The sequence below is a fragment of the Melopsittacus undulatus genome, chromosome 9 (assembly GCF_012275295.1).
Source record: "Melopsittacus undulatus isolate bMelUnd1 chromosome 9, bMelUnd1.mat.Z, whole genome shotgun sequence".
Lineage (NCBI taxonomy): Eukaryota > Metazoa > Chordata > Aves > Psittaciformes > Psittaculidae > Melopsittacus > Melopsittacus undulatus.
This window is the reverse complement of record NC_047535.1, coordinates 24,517,699-24,535,206: the sequence shown is the minus strand read 5'-3', so window position 1 is coordinate 24,535,206 and position 17,508 is coordinate 24,517,699. Positions and strand designations below refer to the sequence as shown.

Here is a 17,508-nt window from a genome sequence, read left to right as displayed (position 1 = left end):
GTTTCATTCTCCAGTAAGCTAGAAACAGGCCAGGCATGCACAAAGCAGACTGCCTTTAGAAAAGGCTTCTGTCAGCAAGGTTGACTTTAGTGGGGTAAATAAGAATAGGCTGCTTGGCAGCAGGTCACTGCTGACAGTGATCTCATAGGTCAGATTTTCCAAGTTACGGTGGCTCGCTTGATACACATAGAACTGCAGCAACCAGTTCTGCCCAGGATTCATGTGGGCTATCCCATGTTCCACCCAGGCTTTGGCAGGAAGGTGTCAGGTTGTTACCTTGCTCTTTCGCAGCATGCAGCTGGAATACATCTGGTCTCTGATCCTAAGGAGCTGAATTACCAAAATAAGCTTGAACTTTGCATTTTCTATCACTTCTGTCCCTTTCTTCCTGTAGCAGAGAACAAAATGAAGACTTGCCAGTGCTTCTGATTGAGAAATTATTCATCCTAACTATTCTAGGATCTGTAACCATGGTATCCAGTGTCTACAATGCAGTGGGACTGCTTCACAGAAGAAAAAACAAGAGTATGGAGGCAGTTATTTCCCAAAGGTGACATGATGAGTCAGCAGAGCCCAGATTAGAATGGAGTGAGTGTTCAGACTGCCCATCCCACATGCAGCTCACTAAACCACGGCTCCTCCTGCAGCCTCCAGGGAATAAAGTTCATCTACCCCAGTGGTAAATGCACAACTCCTGCCCTCGCACATCACCTGGTTATTGATCGAAGTTTTGGCAGGCTTAGCCATTGCCAAGAAAAGTGCAATTCATAGAATCCTACAATCCCAGCCTGCTTTGTGTTGGAGGGGACCTCAAAGCTCATCCAGCTCCAACCCCTGCCACAGGCAGGGACACCTTCCACTGGAGCAGCTTGCTCCAAGCCCCTGTGTCCAACCTGGCCTTGAACACTGCCAGGGATGGGGCAGCCACAGCTTCTCTGGGCACCCTGTGCCAGCGCCTCAGCACCCTCACAGGGAAGAGCTTCTGCCTAAGAGCTCATCTCAGTCTCCCCTGTTCTGGCAGATTAAAGCCATTCCCCTTGTCCTGTCCCTACAGGCCCTTGTCCAAAGCCCCTCTCCAGGTTTCTTGTAGCCCCTTTAGGTATTGGAAGCCTGAAATCAAGAATTTCAAGGGAAAAAAAACCCAAGAAAATCAGGGAAAACACTGGTCTTCCCATGGACCAAAGGAGACTACAACAGAAAAACTCCTTGTGGAAAGAACAAGAACACTGGTCTGCCAGTACACTGAATAGATAGATTGTGTATAACACTGAAATTGGTGCAAAATTAATCTTTCACAAGGCAGCTTCTCTGTCTTTGCGCAAGTACCAAACACAGAGTAAAAGGACTGTAAAGCTGAGACCTTGAACAGAGCTATGGTAGCTGTCACTTTTCTCCACTGCATAAAGAAAGCTCCATCTCTCCTTTTTTATTCCCGGCATATTTAAAGCTGGTTTGGTCTGCAATGTCCTATTCTCCTAGCATGTCTCCTTGGCAGAGGCGCTATTCAGTAGTCATATCTGCTCAACTAACTAAGTGATACCACCTCACACACAGGCAGGAAATGCTCTGTCTTCACCACCTTGCTGTGGCATGGACTGGGAAGACACTGTAGAAGTGTGCCTGTGTAGTCTCCTGCTGTAATCTTGTCCCCTGATTTTTCAATTGCTCTTTTTAGCGCATCTGTACCACAGTTCTTCTTGGTTCTCCTTGAGCCTCCTTGTTCATGGGGGTTCACTCTTCATTCTTGTTGTCCCATTTAGCAAACTCTTAAAGGGAAACACAAGAAAACTGATATTATTGACCTCCAACACTGACTATCATGGTTTAGGAATTGCTGTTACCACTCAATGTCTTGTCACGTCAAGCAGAGCTACAGTGGAAAGCTCGCTGGTCTCCCAGTGATGCAACTTTTCCATAGAGTTGTTCTCCTCATCAAGATTTTTCCTGAAATGAGCCAGCTCTTTAGCTTTCTCTTCCTGCTGCTGGCAAGCAGCCTTATACACCTCCTTGAAAGTGCTTCAGACCATGGCTTGATGGGGAGCCAAGGAGTCTCGCAATGTCCCATTGGCAATTTACCCACTGACCTCTTCCTCTTAAAAACACTAATGTTGATTTGTGAAGTTCTGACCTGCTCTTAGTTTTTTCTGTTTCCTAACATTCAGGACACACAGAGATTATGTCAAAGAGCATGTGCTGACGCAGCAGTGGCCAGAGAGCTCAGAAGCATTAAGCCTGTCTCAGAAAGCCCTCTACTTGGTCCACAGGGCTTGGAGAAGGCACTCAAGGCAGGAAGTCCAGGGAATGCTGAGAGTGGGCTGGTCTCTGTGGAGCTGGAAGCAGCTATGGACTATGTACCACCAAGGAACCTCAGGTTAGCACAATCCAAGGTGTAATGAGCGTCGTAAAGCAGGTGTGACCACCAGGACAGAACATGTGTTGACACCACTGCAGGATATATCATCAGGCTTTTCCTGCCTGGGAAGGAGCCTCTGTGGGAAAGCAGGGATGGCCACAATACAAGCTCTTACAGTATTGAGGCCCAGAGTATGATTTGGGGATATATGTTACATTCTGTTTAAACAGTTACCTTGGTAAAAGTGATTTCAAGTGTTTATATACAGCTTTGAAAGTACACGCCAGAGCATTTTCTGTGCTGGGCAGGAAATACAGCCAGATATTCTAGGAAACCTACATGGTAGCCTTAGTTATAAGATATAAAAAGAAAATAGAGTGCTGCTCAGATGACTTACCAGTAAGGACTGAGTTATCACAAATGGTCGTGATTCATTGACTTGTGCATTTCTGTCACCAAGAAATACAGAGAAGTGAGTCCATGAGAGCAGAACACACATGAAGCCTTAAGCTTTTAGCATGTAAATATTTGTAAAGCAGACAGCGAGTCCTATGCATTAGGGTAAACATAAATTCTTCTGGCTTATTCTCACAAGCAAGTGTACATTATTCAAACCCTAAGCTGTGTGCTGTGTAGCTGCCACTAATAAACAGCTTCTTCACAAGTAATCTCTAAAGAAAGACTGCTTCCTACCTACCCTGGCACATTGCTTTCAGGCACGTTGCTCTTTACTTCACTGGCTTATTCTTTCTTTCTTTGGACATGGTAAAAACAATCTAGGAATCTGTATTGTGGAGAAGGCAAGTTTTCAAACCAGTGATGTGAAGAGAATCGTGGAAGGCGTAGATAATTTAAGTTCAAATCCAAAGGTTTTTATTCAAGTCCACCAACCTTAATTATGATTTTGAGAGGGGATGAGCATATCCATGCAGTCTCACTTGCAGTACATAAACTTGGGCTCTCTATGGAAAGAAGTGGACTCTCATTTCTTAGAGTTACTTTCTCAAGCCTTGTCTCTCTCTTTGAGTACAGAGTGTGCCAGGATGAGCAGAGCCAAACCACTTTACATTAATCCCTTCAATGTGGGGGTTTTGCTTTAGACTGAGAAGGATGTGATCTGCTCTCACTCTTGTTTCACTGGGAGTGAGAAATTACATGTCTGTCAACTGTTAACCAGATTTACATCTCTGAGCTGGGGTGCTCATGGTTTTCATTGACACATCTTTTAGATGCAGTTCCAAATCATAACTGACAATGTGTCCATCGTTCATGCCATGAGCCAAAAAGTCTAAATATCTTCTTCCATAACTGTTTCCTTCATACAGGGAAAGAGGTACACCCCTATTTCTTATGTATCGTGATATGAACCTATCAATAGACTCAACATTCATTTATAACATACACTTTACACTTCCTTTGTCCTCATTGTTCATATGCAAGGAAATTACCTGAATTAGATGTAAAGGTTTGGTGTTCATGAAAAGACATTATATATGTAAAGAATATTTTCAAGGAGCTCAGTTCCCTACAAATACCATTCTGTTATTGACTTGAACTTGCTGCTTGAATGTCCTTACAGTGTTTTCACTTGGTTCCTTCCTCACTGTTTTCAGGGATGATTTTATGGTTGCTTATTCAGATCAGAAACCCAAGCCTGAAGGAGGCAAATGCAGGTATACAGACTTGGGCAGGACAGGCAAGCAGATGCCTGGATGTCTGTAGCAAATAAGAATCCTTATTATTAATACATCTAATACATTCTAAATATATCACTACTAAAATAATCAAATACCTGATTCAAATAATTAATTCTTAGATGATACAATTTATTACAGTGCTTAAAGATTATTTTGTTCCAGAATCAAAGTAGGCTGCCCTATCTGCTCTCTTTTTACATCACTCTTATCTTCTGATAGACTTTACTGAATTCTACCTGTTGACTAAAATATGCCTTATGCCCTCATTCTTGTGGGTTAATACTCAACAAAATCAAAAGCAAAATAACATTAACAGAATCCTGGATTTCTTAGAGAAATGACTCTTTTGGCCACATTGATATTCTGGGATGATGGAATAAGTTAACATTTTGTTTGCTTTTCTTACATGGGCTCTCAACGGCCTGTAAATCTCCCTGTAATATATACTGCTTTATAGATGGAGATACTGAAAACCAGGAAACAAGTCTGAGCAGGGGAGTGAACTCCCATATGACTATTACATAGTGTAGAAGTATCACCAGCTTCTCTCTCTCTTAGAAGAGAGCAGTCATACGTTATTTCTAAATAGGAAACTAGAGGTTTTGTACAGCTGGGACAGGGCTGAGGGTAAAGTTACAGCCCAAGATAGTGATGAAGTAGTATCATTTGGGAGAAAGAGAACTCTTCCATTTTGTTTACCTCATAAAACTGGTGACAGAATAATTCTGATGATTCTGATACTTCTGGGTGAGCCAGGGTGTCATGAGTTCATTTGCGAGTGCAGCAGTATTGTTGGGCTTCAGAAACTACCCCAGTTCAGCATCCCAGTAAAGGCACAGCCAGGGAGAAGATGCCAGAGTACTCCCCAGTCAACAGTTACAACCGAGTTAGTTACAATAAGGACTTGTGGAAGAGAATTCTGGGTTACAGTCGCAGACCTCCACCATCATGTAACCATGGATGAATTCTCTGTGATGCCATTAATAACATAATCAAATAATATACTATCAGATGTTATACTGTCAACACGCTCAACATACTAGCCCAGCTGCATGGAGCAGCAGTAAAGATACATAGATGATTTGAGAATTGTGTACTTGCTGTGTATGTATGGCAGATGTAAAATATTACCAGAATAGGTCCTTTTAAGTAAGCAGAAGTTTCATTAAAGACAATGAAGGAGTGGCATACATACTTAGATCAGGCCAGGAGTTCAACTGATTTGTTGGAAAACAGTCTTTAGACTTTCATTGCTGTTCATTCTTGCTTGTCCTATGCAATAGATACACACAGGAAAAGCAACCATAAAGCATATTACCTTCATGGTCCAGGTCAGGAGCCAGGATGAGAACAAAGACACTCCTTGGTGCTGATAAGGACTGCTTTGTGTTTGAAACTGGATCCTTGATGTGCAGTGCCTTGTTTTATGTGGTGGGGCAGGAGGAGTCCCTGGCCTCCATCCTCCTCTTATCAGTTGGGAGCAAATGCTTGAGTCTACTGGTGGAGACTGACTCCTGAAGGAACTCCCTCTGGTTTGCACAGAAGTCTAAAAAGGCTTCTTGAGGAAGTTTGCATTGTGAGGGAGTTTGGAGGCAGTGTCCTAGTTTTAGGAAGAATAGAAACTAATACAAATCAAGTCAATAAAATTAGCTTTTTATTTCTTTAGATATATATCTATATAGATATGTATGTGTGTGTGTGTGTGTATGTCCTATGTTATTTGCAAACCAAACAGGTTTGCAAAGGTATTACTAAGTGAAACTCAGTAGACTATGAGTTCTATTAATCAGTCTAGCTTCCATCTCTGGAAAGAACTTGAAATTATGGAGACTCCAGTCCAAATTCAAACTGCAGTTACAGTTCAGATCTAATCATTCAGCTACTTAGTAACAATAAGAACTTTATTTTTTGGAATCATATGTTACTTGGTTTATATATATATACTGGAATAATATATTACATATATCACTATACAACCATAGACAAACCCTCATTTGCACAACGGGACAGTCAGGGCCACCACCAATATCCTAGCATGGGGCTCCTTGCACAGATTCATTTGATTCATCACAGAGAATCTGATCCAAAGCCACAGAGCCTTTATTTATCTTGTGTGACTTTCCTGAGGCTCTGTGTGTTGGCCAGTACTTTCCTTACAGGCACCAGAAAGGGGGAAGTGAAGCCTTTTGGTGATTAAAAACTGTGGGACAGGTTAAGTTGTACAGCTGCTGCAAGAGCAGGGTACAGGTGAGAAAAGGAACCCTCTGCAGCTTTTGAGGTCAGATGAGCAACAGCCTGAACTGGGTTTGGTCATTCATAGAACCATAGAGTCATAGAATGGTTTGGGTTGGAAAGGACCTTTAGATCATCCAGTTCCAACCGCCCTGCCATGGGCAGGGATACCTCACACTAAAGCATGCCACGCAAGGCTCTGTCCAGCCTGGCCTTGAACACCACCAGGGATAGAGCATTCACAACCTCCCTGGGCAACCCATTCCAGTGCCTCAGCACCCTAACAGGAAAGAATTTCTTCCTTATATCCAATCTAAACCTCTGCTGTTTAATTTTCAACCCGTTACCCCTTGTCCTGTCACTGCAGTCCCTAATGAAAAGTCCCTCCCCAGCATCCCTGTAGGCCCTATTTTTCCTTGCTATTTACCATACAAAAAGTTGAAAATCCTGGAAAACAATGAAAGCACTACTAGTTAGAGTGAGCTTTCCTCTGCTCATTTCTAATGTATAGATTATTTCATGCTAGTGACAGCTTGGTATTTCTACCAGTGACAGTAATTGTAAGACATGCTCCTGGTCTAATGCAACACTTTGAACCTCTCCACAGGATTTCAGTGCAGTCACCTCAGACCATTCCTGAGGTTCTTCACACAGATGAAGGGTATACAGGACACAGCTGCTGAGTGTTCAGCCATATGAAAAGTACCACTCAGCTGAGACTCTCCATCCTGGGTAGGGTTAAATGAGTTTCACTTACACATCTTCAACTGCTGTTTATGAAGCATGAGTTAGGAGGAACCCTGCTTGGCTTCAGTCTCTCTGGGGAACAGACAGACTTGGCAGCTCAAGAAAAAGCTTGTTTAAGGAATGAACAAAAGACAGGCAGATTGAAGCAGTCCTCCCACATTGTCATTTCTAAAGTCACTTTCAAGATTAGAAATGCACTTTAGCAGAGCCTGTCACCTGCCCTCCTGTCTGTTTACGGTACACATTACAAAGTGCAATTATTATTGCTTGCTCTCTTTCTCAGACCTAGGTGTACCTTTTCAAAAGACCTTATGGAAAATGCCTAATGTAAACCAAGCTCCCTCCTCTGAAAGCCTGTCAGCTTTCTATCTATTGTTCAGCAGAGCAGTGGTTATCTGACACTGCATACCAGGGAGGTGAAGTGAATGTCAGCTCCTTTAAAGGCACAGCTACCTGGAGCATTGAAGATTGAAAAAGACCTCATGTAACCACATGAGTCTCAAAGTCATTACCCGTGACTCATTATATTGCCTAAACGGTTTTGGCTATTTCACACTGGGTCTAAATTCCACATAACACCTACCCCTGAGGCTTTTTATATAAAGGTAACTGGGCTCTCCATGTATGATAAAACATGCTGGTCTGCTTTGCATATTTGTCTGCTCTTCAGCCGGTCTGCCTCACAAGGCCAAAGGCATGCTCCTGACTCAGGCCCAGCATCTCTTACACTTTGCAGGAGTTCTGTCTTTAGCCAAGTATCCAGAAGGGACTCAAAGCAACTCAGTGGTGAAAGAGGCTCTGCAAGGTACTGAGGGCAACTACCAAGCTAGAAATGAAATTTTAACTTCAGTATTAAATCAGAAAACTGTTTAACTTAGAGGTGTTCCTGCATCTCTGGAGCTTCCTTGTTTCATGTCCTATTTTATGGCATATGCAAAGAGCAAATAACAGTAACAGCTGAGGTTTACCTTGCAAAGGGAAATGCACAGCCAGAGCCAAGATAGCATGAGAGCAATCTGACCTTTAGAAATGCATTTTTTACATGCTCAGTCAGTTTGGTTTAGGTGTCATTCATCTTCCTCCCAGACCTTCTTCTTCACAGCTATAGAGAAACTCAGATGGAAGAGCTTTTCCACCATCTTGAGGAAGGAGCTACTTGGTTTGTGTCTCCAGATTCTTCTCTGTGCAGGAGGGCTGACTGTCTGAAATCTGATTGCCTGCGCTTTGTGGCACCAGCCCCAGTAATGCTATGAGAATCACTGAGCAAATGCCTCCAAAGCACCCTGAACCAGTCCAGCCACATCCAGTCCCAGGGAGCTGGTCCTCCTCACTCCAGACACACTTCTGGAGAGATGGCTGAAGTCCATTAGGAACTTTCAGTAACCAGAGGGCAACATTTTTATCACAGCATTAAAGTCTGTTTCCTTCCTGCTCCCACTTTTGAATAATTTGCAGCTGAAAACTCATTTCACTTGGTCTTTCAAACATGAAAGTTGGCCTTTGATCCAGATCTAAGCATGGAGAGCTCTGACCCAAGAGGAATGTATTTATTAAAGCTAGAAACAATAGAAGCAAGGGTGTTAAACTGACTACCAGCACTGTGTTTTTTAACTACTGCCTGAGTTTCTTAAGGTTGTGTATAAAGCTTCAACGTATGGATAAATATCAAATCTTTTCTTTATTGGAGCTGTTTCTTTTGTGCAGCAATTCCCAAAATCAAGAGGTAGGTATTCTAATAGTTTTAATTTATTACCAACTTTTGATCCCTTTTGCTCCCCTTGCCAATAGGAATTCTGTAGCTGGCTAAGAAGTGTCCTAGGGCACAGGCAGCTAAAGAATGAAACTGCTTCCAGCCCCTGCATTGCCTCAGTCACCTTTGAACTCATTCCCAGAAGGCAGGGGTTCCTATATGGAGGGAGATGCTGAAAAGCTTCGAGGGAACAGTTTGAGTACAATGCTCAGATCATTCCTACCTCACTGAACTCCACTGAGGATTCAGTGATGTGGATGTACAAATTCATTGTGCTCGACTACTGTTTCTTCCTAGAGCCCCAGACAAGTTAATGTACTGCTGGGTTTCCTTCTAGCATTGAATGGAAACCAGGGGACATGTTCAGCCTTGAGAGATGGACATGAACTGTACTCAGTTTCTTCTAATGCTGCTCTAGTAGTTCTTATATCTTCAGATGCCCGAAGGCAGGCAATCTGTACTTTTGGTGTTAGCCCATAGAGACACAACTGTGGCAGGCTGCAACACAGCCCACTATTATTTCATGCATTTCCAGCTGAGAAAAGAAATGAAAGAGCAATCGCAGTGATCTTGAGACAGCCACACAGGGCCCAGGGCTATGCAGTGCAGACTTGAGCCAGTCTGCACCAGCTGGCCAAGGAACTTGGATTCTTTTCCCCATATGGTACATAAAGGCAGGATCTCCACCAGCTGGAAGCAGTCTGGCACAGTGTGTCACAGCCATTCCTGTCTTCCTGCTGGGAATGTGGAACAGCACAGTATACAGTACAGTCCTCAGAGGAATGAGGTTCAGAGAGGTTTTGTGCTGCTTAGTTTTACAGTCTCATGTGAAATTGGTGTCTTGGTGTTAGTCTGGGGGTTTTTGGTCCAATGGGGCTTATGTCCTTCACCCATGCTGAAAGCACAAAGAGCCAGGAAAATCAGAAACAGACTCCCTGGAACAGCAGGCTTCCTGAAGCTGCAGTCTCCATCCTCCAAATCACATCTGCTGCCCCCCTTATTCCTAATAGTCATGTAGGACATCCTGAAAAGTGACCAAGTGTAGGGCAGTGCTGCACAGAAGGAGATAAAATCAAGCTGTCTGACTTGTAAAATTGTACTGGTTTAGCCTTAGAATTTCGGTGAGAATAATTTTTGGTTTAGTTTTTGGTTTTCTGTCTGGTCTTGAGAGAGCTTCCAGTTCCCTGGCTGTGAAGACTGAACTGTGGCCAAACTCAGAGCCCCAGATATCCAGCTTCTGAAGCTTTTACATTGAAGACTCATCCTCTGTGTTCATCACTGTGACAAAGCAGTACAATGAAAAACACTGAAAGGAGGAGACAATTGCTTGTGGTGAGGCCAGAACACCAAGAAGCCCATCCTGCTTAGCTCAGCTGTGCCCTTCCAAATCACCACCAAGTGACTCTGGGCACATGATGGCAGCTCTGCTGAACATACTTTCCCTAAGGAAGCAGGATGAGTGACGTGAGCCCACAAATACAGCACATGGGGCGTGAGAACACTGCACAGCCAGATGTGATTCATGGGCTACCCCAAGGAAACAGGAGCCGCTCTGAAACAGGTTGTGGGGCATACACTCAGTGACAGCAATGCTCTCTTCAGCTTCATTCTCACCCTGCCTGTTAGCTGTAATAAAGCAATCAGATGTCTTTAACAGATGAATTATGCATTTGGGGACACTAGCCTACTTGCATTTGCATAGAATTGGGGGTAACAGCTTTGCATTATTCATTGTCGTTTCATAAAGGTTTGAAGCCCACCTATGGTAAAGTGCCTGACAGTGACTGGGTGTTTTCAATATGCAGAATAAGCATTAGATATCAGAAACAGTAACTGAAAAAGACCTTCCAGTCACAAGGATCCAATAGGGATAAACTTGGAATCTTTTTAGAGAGTCATTGCTGAGATAGAGAAACATACGTCTGTGTCAGTGCAGATGACTTTAATGAGGCTGTACAGCTAGCTAATAATAGATTATACTAGTTGCAAAGCTGTAATACAGTTGAAGTACAAATGCTCCTACTTTCTTGTCCAACTGAAGATGCTGTGCTGATGCACCAGCACCACCCAGTAACACTCCAATTCCTTCCAAGATTATTTTTATAGATGTTCCTCTGGTTAACAGTCTCTTCAAGTGTTTCACCCTTGGGGAGTCTGAACAAGGCTTTGTGTTGAACACAGAACAAGCCAGCCTGCAGTTTTGCATCATCTTCTCATTGTTGCCATATTGTCTTTCCTATGCACATCAGTAGTGATTTCAAACACAAGTGTCCCAGCTCGTATGGGGAAAGCTGCATTGCACATCCAGACTTGGAGGAGTTGGACTGGACACTGATCCCTTAAGGCAGTCTGCTTCAGTAAGAGTGTGATCTGATGAACCCAGTCCCAGCACCTCAGATCTGTGATGCAGCAGAGGCTGATGACTGAATGAGGCCAGCAGTGTGATTTTGGATGTCAGGAGCCCCTAGACCCCAACATTCTTGTGTTGATCCAAGGTTTCTAGCTCACTTTTTGATTACAAACTGACCTGGAAGGAATTAACAATAATTTCCCTCCTGCCCTGCAGCAAATTCTCCTACAAAATATCTGCAGGTAGCTAGAAACAAGTATCTCCAAAGGTATAGGAGCATGGGGAAAACCTCTTCTGTGGCTAGCAGATAAGCAGGAACAAATACCTCTACTGGTGGCTGTATGTAAAGTTAGCAACGGTTATGGCAGTGTCGGGTGAAGGAAAGGGGTTAGCTGAAGCCACCCTTTGCGATTACTTTATTCAAATCCTGGATCACAAAGGGTGAGTCTTTCTCAGAACATTTAAAAACAACAGAAAAAGCAAACTAATACCATAGTTCCAGTGCTGCGTTCACTGGTAGCATGGGAGTGCTGGAGCTGGCATGTCACGGCTCTAGACTAAAAAAATTCCAGCTACAAGGATATAAAGAACATGTGAAAGCTTCTGCAGCCAAGTGCTTGCAATCCATAAACCACAAACTGTATCTAGGCTTGTGCAGCTGAGAAGCACTGTGATTCATTAGTGAGTGCAGCAGCACATGTACATAGAGCACTCTCTATTCAGAGATGGGTTTGGAGCCTGTGTAACTGCATCACACATGAGCCATTGCCATGGTACAACTGGCTGAGCTGTTCTGAGGGATGTAGGTGCTGTTCAAAGACATTGTCATAGTTGTGGTATTGAACTGCAGAGTCCATGACCCAAAGTATTGTGTATCTGTAACAACCTGTGAGATGAGGCCTGGGAAGCAAGCACAAAGATTTAGACCTTTATACCTTTATACTTTAGACCTTTAGACCTTTAGACCTCAGCTGGTGTAAAGAGCTGAAAGGAAAAAGGTCACTATGAAAAACATGGGAAATGGAGCTGCATTTCACATCTTGCTTCTCAGCTGCAGGGACTGGAGCCTGATAAAGCAGAGGGCCCCAGACAAAACAAACAGACAAAACAAATACCTGGTCAGAACAAAAGTACTACCAGTAAGCAGTTACCATCAAACTCTAAATCAGTTTCACTTCTTGGAAGTCATCAGCGAGCTGTCCCCTCAACAGAAGGTTACAGTGTGTCTGTGTATGATGTAATGGTTCTGGCACTAACAACCTGCTGTGAGCTAGCTCTGCTGGGATTATTTAATTTACAGTGACTGAGTCCATCTATAGTGTTGTCCAAATGAGGACACAGAACTAGAATGAAATTCTTTGGACCCCAGGTCCAGTCCTCCTATCACAAAAACAATTGCTCATTATCACTTAGGTGATGACCTACCACCTCAGATCCAGTCTGGTTTGAACCCTACCTGCCTCTGTAGGGCAGCCTGAAGGATAACCTAGGACTAGCTGCATGAACAAGGCTATCACCTTTTTCACTGTGATTGTTCATGAATATCACCCACTTGATATTACAAAATTTTACTTATTCTTTTGCTTTTAGGCTGTCCCCTTTAATACTCAGATGCTCATTCAGCTGGTGATGTGTAAAACAGAAGATAGCAAATATGCAGAGTACAACCAAGTTGTAGTGACTTGATTTTGAGTTGCATAAGTAGTGGTAAGTAGTTGAAACCAAAATTTGAACATATTTTTGTAATGGAAGCTCATGAAGTATATGCTGATGGAATAATTCTAATGCTTAAATCTCTCTTTCACCATTCTGTCATTTGGTCTGTTCCCATGAGTCGCACAGCACAATCAGAATTATAATGAATTTGACAAGCCAGCAATCATGAGCACTTGGTATTTATAGAAGAAGTGATTACTAGTACTCTCAATGTAGCGATTTCAGCTTGCTGGAACTTTTCCATCCAGGACAGTTTTCCATCAGAAAACCTTGATTCAGTGGAAACTTACTGGGCTATTTCTGGTTGATCCTTAATCTTAGCATCTCTCTTCATGCTGATGTTGAAACGTATCCCACTTAACTGATACTGTGGGTGACTTCTTCCTGCTCATTTTCTCCTTCAGCTCAGACCCAGTAAACTGTAGGTCCTTCTCTGGCACTCCAGTGCTGTGCTGGAAACATGCAGGTACAACTTTCTTTTGTAACAGTAGTTCCAAGTACCGAAGTTCTGCTTTTACTCCAAAGAAGCTCACAGATATGAACACGTGGTTATTGCTGCTACATCCCGTCTCAGTTTTCTCCTTTTACTGTCAGCTGACATGACCCAAGGTGCATAAATTGGATTATTACCACTTACATCACTAGAATATCCCCTCCCACCATTGAGAGGCTCCTCTGCATTCTGGGAATGCCATTATCCATCCTTCCACTTCCAGGGCAACCTCTGCCTGTATTTTGCATTGCAAAGGGCAACTCCTAAACACGATGAATACTGCTGACTTCTTGTGAATCTGAGCAAGGTCACATTACTCTTCAGACTTCACTAGCTTCTGTGTCTGCTTAATATTGTAGACAAGACTTCCCTTTTTACTTGTAAAATTACTCATCCTTAATCTTGCTTCAGACTGTCTCAGGCTTTACTTTGTCCTGCTGCTTACTTCTGCTGCAGTGCTAGTTGCTTCTGTCTCCTTATAATCACATCATATTGGATGCAGGAGTTGCCTCCTGTGCAGCTTCCCTGGGCCTCATTAATTCATGCTGAAGTTTCATATTTCAGATGCCAGTTTTAGGCTTTGGTCATAATCTTCAAAGTAGTTAATGGATCAAGCCTTAGTTACATTAAAGGCTGAATTTTGATCTGTGAACCATCATGACAGCTGCATTTCCTTGGGGCAATGTAGATTACAAAGCCTAGAAGGAAGTGTGTGGAAGGGAGGAACAAGGCAGTCTTCACTGAGAGCAGCAAGTAATGGAAAAAATACGCAGAAGATATTGTACAGACTCAGACCTTTCAAAACTGAATCAGTCCAAACACTGATTTCCCCTCTGTCCTAGCCCACAAACCAACCAGCAACACCTCAGCACCATCAGGAAAACAAATGCTGAGTAATTTTGTTTTCTGGAGAGCTACCAGAAAATCTGCTCGAAACTGTGCATTCTGTTCTGTTGCTGCTTTCATGGAATGCCCCAGTGCTGAGATTGTTCAGATGAAGCAGAATGAACAACAATATTCTAACAGAAACAACCACAGATGAGCGGTATCTTCTTCAAGAGGGACTTTCTGTGAAGCTAATGATAAATACAGTACAGAGTTTACTTTTGAAGATAAACCAGACCTTTTCATTCCTATTCTAAGCTAAATTAGTGTAGTTCAGGCTTAGTGTTTATCCAAACACAGAAGTTCCACGGGTTAACCTTCCATGGAGGCTTCAACCAACTCAGTTAAACTGGTATAAACACTTCTGTGAAGGCTCTTGGTTTAGTTTATGTCAATTTGGAATCTGTTTATGGCAACCCAAAATGAGCTATTCTTACACTTGACTATAAATGTCAGCCAGCTCCGTGCACCGATTTTGACTAAACTGATTTAAAATAGAATCTTAATGTAAACTCGGGTAACGTTCCTGCACACTGGGACCTTCCCGGCGAAGGGGCTCCTCCAGTGCACTGCATGTCACGTCCTCCCTCTTGTGGCTGACGTGAGATTCGCAGCGGTGGGAACGCGCATGGAAGCCCTGAGAGGGATTAGGCTGCCCTTAGTCATGATCTGGCAACAGGGTCAGAAACTGGCTGTTATTCTGGTATTCAAAGATATGTAAGCACGGCTTTATAGAATAAAATAACACAACACTAGAAGGTTTTAATTTGAAAAACAGAATTGATGATTATTTTAGAATAAAGTAACTGCTACGTTATCAGTAAACATTCCTGTTAGTATATTAGCAGTAATGTACTACTGGTATAGTATCCTAATAGAGTATATTAATATCAGTATACTACTACTGCTAGTATAGCTTGTGCTCTGGGAGAGAATTAAAAGCAAAAGTTGGCAAGGATGGAGAAGAAAAGCCTCCTTAAGGGGAGACCTGAGAGCAGCTCCAGTGCCTAAAGGGGCTGCAGGAAACCTGGAGAGGGGCTTGGGACAAGGGCCTGTAGGGACAGGTCAAGGGGAATGGCTTTAACCTGCCAGAACAGGGGAGACTGAGATGAGCTCTTAGGCAGAAGCTCTTCCCTGTGAGGGTGCTGAGGCGCTGGCACAGGGTGCCCAGAGAAGCTGTGGCTGCCCCATCCCTGGCAGTGTTCAAGGCCAGGTTGGACACAGGGACTTGGAGCAATCTGCTCCAGTGGAAGGTGTCCCTGCCTGTGGCAGGGTTGGAGATGGATGAGCTTCATGGTGCCAGATGAGTCCTCTGGTCTCTTGTTCCACCCTGCCCAGGTAAAGCTGTCTCTTACACTCAGGCACAGCGTTTGCCTATTGCACATTGTATTCATTTTGAAGCACAAGCTGATGGCTGGCATCTCTCTTATTTCTTCTCACTACAGATGCAACAATCCTATCGCGTTAGGATCCATCTTTTCTATGAGAGCACCAGGACTGAGGGATGTAATAACGTCTATCTAGAGGCACAGAGGCTCAGCACATGGGAAGGGAAGAGGAAAGCACCATGTAACACTTGGGCAGCATGGAGGAAGTCCTCCTGTGGTCTGAAGTCTGGGCTTAGCATCTCAGATCATCCACAGAAAGGTATCTGGGGAAAAGACAAAGGTGATGGCACAGGAAGCAGTTCTATGCCAGTGGCACACACCAGCAACCCATGTACCCTGCCTTACATTCAATAGTGAGGCAGCTGGTAGCACAGGCAGAAGCTGTGTGACCACAAGGGCACCTGGTGCAACTGGGAGCTACTGTGCCACACAGGAGATATCCCTTGGGAAAACATGGGACAACATGGGCATGAATGAGAGGGGCTACAGTATGAGCTATGCCGACAGGTCAGCAGTTAGCCTTAGTTTATTTCTTGTGCTGCTAAAATCTAATGTAAATTAGAAGTGAACACTCAGTGACAGTAGCTTCTCCAGTTGCTTAGTTCTCGAAGTGCTGACGAACAAGAGCTGGCCAGTATTAAGGACTATCAAGGTCATGGATGGTCTTTCAAAGCATCACCAGATGGAGTTGAACAGTGTGCTGCACAGGTCAGGAGTAGAGCAGTCACCCCCAGCAGCCCGAGCAGTCAGAGAATTCACTGTACCAAGCAACTGGGCATTGCATGGGCTAATGCAAAATAATCAGCACAGCATAAAGTGCTTCTGGTTTGCAGCAGGGTTGCTGGAATAGCTAGTGCTGAAATCATTATTACTCAAGATTTCTTCCAAGTCTGTTTTCAGTTATGTTGTCCCCAGTTCTGGGATGTTTTGAACCCTGGGGGATCTGCAAACTACTTCAGTCTAACAGGGCTGTGCCCTTTGTCACAGAGTGCCGGTGTCCACGTCACCCCACAAGCTCACAGGGATGGGACAGGACCAACAGCTCACTCCACAAGACAGGCCCAGGTCTCCTGAGAGTGTTGTGCACTGACTGCTGTCAGGTCCATAGGTAACAGATCCAAAGTGAAGCTGGGAGGCCAGTCTGGAGGCCAGGATCAATGGGGTACATGGCCAGGTCCAGCTATACTCATCAGTACCCCTGTAGCTTAGCTTGGGCCAGGGCTGGGCTCAAGTGGAGCTCCTGGGCACACATGCAGGGATCATGTGAGGCTGGTCAAGGCCAGCAAGGCCTGTTAGTGTCCTCAGGGCCCTGAGACTGAGTGTGAGGAGTGCAGGTGACTTCTGGCAATGCCCTCAGAGACAATGCATAGAGAAGGAAGAACATGGGACAGATAACTGCCTGGGACCCCAGGAGTCTGGGAAGATGAAGTGGCAAACTTCCCATAGCACGTTTTGGTAGGAGCATGGTCAGGAGAGATTGAGTTTGTGCTTGTTACATATGTAAGGAGCCAGCTGGGCTGCATTACACAGAGTCAGTATTTGCCTGGTCACCCAGTGGTGATTCAGCCCTGAGGGGAGGAGAGAGGGACATCGAATTCAAACCCTGAGCTCCCTTTGACACAGTTATTTCCATTGCTTGTTAAATTGAAATGTAGGGTGGGAAAGCACATCAAGAGAACAGCTAGGCACACGATGAAGCATCTCCTCATACTGAAGGCCACATAGGTCTTTGATGACCAGTAGTAACTAATGCTTGCTGTCATTCAGGAACAAGATGGAAAAAAGCCATGTTGCTATTTAGTTTTATGCTGGAGTCGTTCATCTGGCTTCGTAGTTGGGGCTCCTCCTCTCTCATCTTGGTTGTTCCTCTGTGTTCAGGAACACTGAAGTGACAAGT

General features: G+C 44.0%; 1 long non-coding RNA gene across 4 annotated transcripts in view; it reads left to right on the top strand.

Moving 5' to 3' along the window:
* Nucleotides 1-17,508, top strand: part of LOC115946549 (uncharacterized) — a 65,971-nt gene that overhangs the window by 35,296 nt on the left and 13,167 nt on the right. For 3 of the 4 annotated variants that reach the window (XR_004080602.2, XR_004080603.2, XR_004080600.2), the window contains 2 exons: nucleotides 12,720-12,836; nucleotides 15,669-15,870. This is a non-coding gene — a long non-coding RNA (uncharacterized lncRNA). The remainder of the gene's footprint in view (nucleotides 1-12,719; nucleotides 12,837-15,668; nucleotides 15,871-17,508) is intronic. The other variant, XR_004080601.2, reaches the window with a different exon arrangement.